Below are 5000 nucleotides of genomic sequence, written 5' to 3' on the forward strand. Positions count from 1 at the left end.
CGTCAAAAGCCAGTCAGTCGCTCCCGGACCTCAGTCACACTCCTTTCAGTCTAGCACAAATGCATGCGCGCCTTTGCTTTTCTACAAGACGGTGGCAGAGTGCCTCCTCCCATATGGTCTAGCGGTTAGGATTCCTGGTTTTCACCCAGGTGGCCCGGGTTCGACTCCCGGTATGGGAAGCGCTTTTGCCTTCCCGTCAATGTGGGCTCCTTACCAGTAGAGCCCTCGGCTTAAGGCATTGCCCCCCAACAGTGCAGTCTGTCTCCACCTGCATGGGCTCTCCTTCACCTGCTGGACACCTTTCACATGGCTAAAGACTGTCTCCTTCAGCTTTGCGAACCGTGCCCTTCTTCAGCTGCTTTTCCCAGCCTTCAGCATCACTCCAACTCTTTCACACGCACATGTGTGCCGAGAGGCAGGGAAACGTCAGCGTTTGGCCATTTGTGGATTGGTGCCTGTGGGTCGAGGCGGGTGTTTGGTGTTTTCTGGAAATTAGCAGCACACACAACTCGTTTACGGAGTGGAAACTGCAGCCGAGAAGTGCTCAGAGGAGCCAGCGCGAAACTCGTCAAAGGCTGGTCACAGAGCACGCACTCTGAGAGAGGAGCTTTACTGTGGCCGGAAGAGCACGCAGCCCGTGGTTAGCCGTGATCGTATAGTGGTTAGTACTCTGCGTTGTGGCCGCAGCAACCCCGGTTCGAATCCGGGTCACGGCAGCTTTTGCACATTTCTGGATTATTTCCCTCAAGCCCGGGAAAAAGTGGGTGTGCAAAGCTGGACCTCGCCATGTCGGCTCATCTCTTTTCTTGAGGCTTCGGAAGAATGGAAGAATGCAGCTCTGCGAACCGTGCTGCTGTCGCATCGTCTCTGGAAACACACTGATCGCATGCTAGTCAACTGGTTTTGTCAGGGCCAGTGGCGCAATGGATAACGGGTCTGACTACGGATCAGAAGGTTCTAGGTTCGACTCCTGGCTGGCTCGGCGGTAACTTTTGACCCCGCGCCGGGAGGACCGCCACGATGGCCTTCTGCCCTCTGCTGGCCAGTAGATTTGCCGCGGCCTTCAGTTTGTCTACATGTACTCTCTCGTCAAAAGCCAGTCAGTCGCTCCCGGACCTCAGTCACACTCCTTTCAGTCTAGCACAAATGCATGCGCGCCTTTGCTTTTCTACAAGACGGTGGCAGAGTGCCTCCTCCCATATGGTCTAGCGGTTAGGATTCCTGGTTTTCACCCAGGCGGCCCGGGTTCGACTCCCGGTATGGGAAGCGCTTTTGCCTTCCCGTCAATGTGGGCTCCTTACCAGTAGAGCCCTCGGCTTAAGGCATTGCCCCCCAACAGTGCAGTCTGTCTCCACCTGCATGGGCTCTCCTTCACCTGATGGACACCTTTCACATGGCTAAAGACTGTCTCCTTCAGCTTTGCCAACCGTGCCCTTCTTCAGCTGCTTTTCCCAGCCTTCAGCATCACTCCAACTCTTTCACACGCACATGTGTGCCGAGAGGCAGGGAAACGTCAGCGTTTGGCAATTTGTGGATTGGTGCCTGTGGGTCGAGGCGGGTGTTTGGTGTTTTCTGCAAATTAGCAGCACACACAACTCATTTACGGAGTGGAAACTGCAGCCGAGGAGTGCTCAGAGGAGCCAGCGCGAAACTCGTCAAAGGCTGGTCACAGAGCACGCACTCTGAGAGAGGAGCTTTACTGTGGCCGGAAGAGCACGCAGCCCGTGGTTAGCCGTGATCGTGTAGTGGTTAGTACTCTGCGTTGTGGCCGCAGCAACCCCGGTTCGAATCCGGGTCACGGCAGCTTTTGCACATTTCTGGATTATTGCCCTCAAGCCCGGGAAAAAGTGGGTGTGCAAAGCTGGACCTCGCCATGTCTGCTCATCTCTTGTCTTGAGGCTTCGGAAGAATGGAAGAATGCAGCTCTGCGAACCGTGCTGCTGTCGCATCGTCTCTGGAAACACACTGATCGCATGCTAGTCAGCTGGTTTTGTCAGGGCCAGTGGCGCAATGGATAACGCGTCTGACTACGGATCAGAAGATTCTAGGTTCGACTCCTGGCTGGCTCGGCGGCAACTTTTGACCCCGCGCCGGGAGGACCGCCACGATGGCCTTCTGCCCTCTGCTGGCCAGTAGATTTGCCGCGGCCTTCAGTTTGTCTACATGTCCTCTCTCGTCAAAAGCCAGTCAGTCGCTCCCGGACCTCAGTCACACTCCTTTCAGTCTAGCACAAATGCATGCGCGCCTTTGCTTTTCTACAAGACGGTGGCAGAGTGCCTCCTCCCATATGGTCTAGCGGTTAGGATTCCTGGTTTTCACCCAGGCGGCCCGGGTTCGACTCCCGGTATGGGAAGCGCTTTTGCCTTCCCGTCAATGTGGGCTCCTTACCAGTAGAGCCCTCGGCTTAAGGCATTGCCCCCCAACAGTGCAGTCTGTCTCCACCTGCATGGGCTCTCCTTCACCTGCTGGACACCTTTCACATGGCTAAAGACTGTCTCCTTCAGCTTTGCGAACCGTGCCCTTCTTCAGCTGCTTTTCCCAGCCTTCAGCATCACTCCAACTCTTTCACACGCACATGTGTGCCGAGAGGCAGGGAAACGTCAGCGTTTGGCCATTTGTGGATTGGTGCCTGTGGGTCGAGGCGGGTGTTTGGTGTTTTCTGCAAATTAGCAGCACACACAACTCGTTTACGGAGTGGAAACTGCAGCCGAGGAGTGCTCAGAGGAGCCAGCGCGAAACTCGTCAAAGGCTGGTCACAGAGCACGCACTCTGAGAGAGGAGCTTTACTGTGGCCGGAAGAGCACGCAGCCCGTGGTTAGCCGTGATCGTATAGTGGTTAGTACTCTGCGTTGTGGCCGCAGCAACCCCGGTTCGAATCCGGGTCACGGCAGCTTTTGCACATTTCTGGATTATTGCCCTCAAGCCCGGGAAAAAGTGGGTGTGCAAAGCTGGACCTCGCCATGTCGGCTCATCTCTTTTCTTGAGGCTTCGGAAGAATGGAAGAATGCAGCTCTGCGAACCGTGCTGCTGTCGCATCGTCTCTGGAAACACACTGATCGCATGCTAGTCTGTTGGGTCTGTCAGGGCCAGTGGCGCAATGGATAACGCGTCTGACTACGGATCAGAAGATTCTAGGTTCGACTCCTGGCTGGCTCGGCGGCAACTTTTGACCCCGCGCCGGGAGGACCGCCACGATGGCCTTCTGCCCTCTGCTGGCCAGTAGATTTGCCGCGGCCTTCAGTTTGTCTACATGTACTCTCTCGTCAAAAGCCAGTCAGTCGCTCCCGGACCTCAGTCACACTCCTTTCAGTATAGCACAAATGCATGCGCGCCTTTGCTTTTCTACAAGAAGGTGGCAGAGTGCCTCCTCCCATATGGTCTAGCGGTTAGGATTCCTGGTTTTCACCCAGGTGGCCCGGGTTCGACTCCCGGTATGGGAAGCGCTTTTGCCTTCCCGTCAACGTGGGCTCCTTACCAGTAGAGCCCTCGGCCTAAGGCATTGCCCCCCAACAGTGCAGTCTGTCTCCACCTGCATGGGCTCTCCTTCACCTGCTGGACACCTTTCACATGGCTAAAGACTGTCTCCTTCAGCTTTGCGAACCGTGCCCTTCTTCAGCTGCTTTTCCCAGCCTTCAGCATCACTCCAACTCTTTCACACGCACATGTGTGCCGAGAGGCAGGGAAACGTCAGCGTTTGGCCATTTGTGGATTGGTGCCTGTGGGTCGAGGCGGGTGTTTGGTGTTTTCTGCAAATTAGCAGCACACACAACTCGTTTACGGAGTGGAAACTGCAGCTGAGGAGTGCTCAGAGGAGCCAGCGCGAAACTCGTCAAAGGCTGGTCACAGAGCACGCACTCTGAGAGAGGAGCTTTACTGTGGCCGGAAGAGCACGCAGCCCGTGGTTAGCCGTGATCGTATAGTGGTTAGTACTCTGCGTTGTGGCCGCAGCAACCCCGGTTCGAATCCGGGTCACGGCAGCTTTTGCACATTTCTGGATTATTGCCCTCAAGCCCGGGAAAAAGTGGGTGTGCAAAGCTGGACCTCGCCATGTCTGCTCATCTCTTGTCTTGAGGCTTCGGAAGAATGGAAGAATGCAGCTCTGCGAACCGTGCTGCTGTCGCATCGTCTCTGGAAACACACTGATCGCATGCTAGTCAGCTGGTTTTGTCAGGGCCAGTGGCGCAATGGATAACGCGTCTGACTACGGATCAGAAGATTCTAGGTTCGACTCCTGGCTGGCTCGGCGGCAACTTTTGACCCCGCGCCGGGAGGACCGCCACGATGGCCTTCTGCCCTCTGCTGGCCAGTAGATTTGCTGCGGCCTTCAGTTTGTCTACATGTCCTCTCTCGTCAAAAGCCAGTCAGTCGCTCCCGGACCTCAGTCACACTCCTTTCAGTCTAGCACAAATGCATGCGCGCCTTTGCTTTTCTACAAGACGGTGGCAGAGTGCCTCCTCCCATATGGTCTAGCGGTTAGGATTCCTGGTTTTCACCCAGGTGGCCCGGGTTCGACTCCCGGTATGGGAAGCGCTTTTGCCTTCCCGTCAATGTGGGCTCCTTACCAGTAGAGCCCTCGGCTTAAGGCATTGCCCCCCAACAGTGCAGTCTGTCTCCACCTGCATGGGCTCTCCTTCACCTGCTGGACACCTTTCACATGGCTAAAGACTGTCTCCTTCAGCTTTGCGAACCGTGCCCTTCTTCAGCTGCTTTTCCCAGCCTTCAGCATCACTCCAACTCTTTCACACGCACATGTGTGCCGAGAGGCAGGGAAACGTCAGCGTTTGGCCATTTGTGGATTGGTGCCTGTGGGTCGAGGCGGGTGTTTGGTGTTTTCTGGAAATTAGCAGCACACACAACTCGTTTACGGAGTGGAAACTGCAGCCGAGAAGTGCTCAGAGGAGCCAGCGCGAAACTCGTCAAAGGCTGGTCACAGAGCACGCACTCTGAGAGAGGAGCTTTACTGTGGCCGGAAGAGCACGCAGCCCGTGGTTAGCCGTGAT

At 55.9% G+C, this 5000-nt stretch overlaps 12 non-coding genes across 12 annotated transcripts in view; all 12 read left to right on the forward strand.

The window, feature by feature from the left end:
• The first annotated feature begins 107 nt into the window (after positions 1–107).
• Positions 108–179, forward strand: trnae-uuc. The gene has a single exon. It is a non-coding gene; the product is annotated as a tRNA-Glu (tRNA).
• A 465-nt stretch (positions 180–644) lies between these two features.
• trnah-gug lies at positions 645–716 on the forward strand. The gene has a single exon. It is a non-coding gene; the product is annotated as a tRNA-His (tRNA).
• A 478-nt stretch (positions 717–1194) lies between these two features.
• trnae-uuc lies at positions 1195–1266 on the forward strand. The gene has a single exon. It is a non-coding gene; the product is annotated as a tRNA-Glu (tRNA).
• A 730-nt stretch (positions 1267–1996) lies between these two features.
• trnar-acg lies at positions 1997–2069 on the forward strand. The gene has a single exon. It is a non-coding gene; the product is annotated as a tRNA-Arg (tRNA).
• Positions 2070–2281: 212 nt separating this feature from the next.
• trnae-uuc lies at positions 2282–2353 on the forward strand. Its single transcript has one exon. It is a non-coding gene; the product is annotated as a tRNA-Glu (tRNA).
• A 465-nt stretch (positions 2354–2818) lies between these two features.
• trnah-gug lies at positions 2819–2890 on the forward strand. The gene has a single exon. It is a non-coding gene; the product is annotated as a tRNA-His (tRNA).
• A 193-nt stretch (positions 2891–3083) lies between these two features.
• trnar-acg lies at positions 3084–3156 on the forward strand. Its single transcript has one exon. It is a non-coding gene; the product is annotated as a tRNA-Arg (tRNA).
• Positions 3157–3368: 212 nt separating this feature from the next.
• On the forward strand, positions 3369–3440 carry trnae-uuc. The gene has a single exon. It is a non-coding gene; the product is annotated as a tRNA-Glu (tRNA).
• A 465-nt stretch (positions 3441–3905) lies between these two features.
• Positions 3906–3977, forward strand: trnah-gug. Its single transcript has one exon. It is a non-coding gene; the product is annotated as a tRNA-His (tRNA).
• A 193-nt stretch (positions 3978–4170) lies between these two features.
• On the forward strand, positions 4171–4243 carry trnar-acg. Its single transcript has one exon. It is a non-coding gene; the product is annotated as a tRNA-Arg (tRNA).
• A 212-nt stretch (positions 4244–4455) lies between these two features.
• On the forward strand, positions 4456–4527 carry trnae-uuc. The gene has a single exon. It is a non-coding gene; the product is annotated as a tRNA-Glu (tRNA).
• A 465-nt stretch (positions 4528–4992) lies between these two features.
• trnah-gug overlaps positions 4993–5000 on the forward strand; it is a 72-nt gene continuing 64 nt past the window's right edge. Inside the window, exon 1 of the tRNA in view lies at positions 4993–5000. This exon is cut by the window's right edge and continues 64 nt beyond it. This is a non-coding gene — a tRNA (tRNA-His).

The sequence above is a fragment of the Alosa sapidissima genome, chromosome 10 (genome assembly GCF_018492685.1).
Source record: "Alosa sapidissima isolate fAloSap1 chromosome 10, fAloSap1.pri, whole genome shotgun sequence".
In the NCBI taxonomy this organism is placed as follows: Eukaryota; Metazoa; Chordata; class Actinopteri; order Clupeiformes; family Clupeidae; genus Alosa; species Alosa sapidissima.